This window comes from Octopus bimaculoides, chromosome 2 (genome assembly GCF_001194135.2).
Source record: "Octopus bimaculoides isolate UCB-OBI-ISO-001 chromosome 2, ASM119413v2, whole genome shotgun sequence".
Lineage (NCBI taxonomy): Eukaryota > Metazoa > Mollusca > Cephalopoda > Octopoda > Octopodidae > Octopus > Octopus bimaculoides.
The window spans coordinates 154,184,858-154,185,238 of NC_068982.1; positions in this window are offsets into that span (position 1 = coordinate 154,184,858).

Below are 381 nucleotides of genomic sequence, written 5' to 3' on the forward strand. Positions count from 1 at the left end.
TTTGACTGGGCTGGCACACTGGAAGGCTGCACCAGACTCTAGTCTGATTTGGCATGGTTTTCTACAGCTGGATGCCCTTCCTAACATCAACCACTCTGAGGGTGTAATGGGTTCTTTTACATGCCACCAGCGCAGGTGCCTTTTGCGTGACACCGGTATCTGCCACAACTGCAATTTTCATCAGCTTGATGGCTCTTCTTTTCAAGCACGACATAATGCCAAAGGTCTTGGTCATTGCCTCTGTAAGGCCCAATACTTGAAAGGTACTCAGCCACTTTGCCTTTGTGAGGCCCAATATTCAAAAGATGTTCTTTATATGCCACCAGCATGGATGCATTTGGTTTGACAGGTCTTCTCAAGCACAGCACATTGTACCTGTGC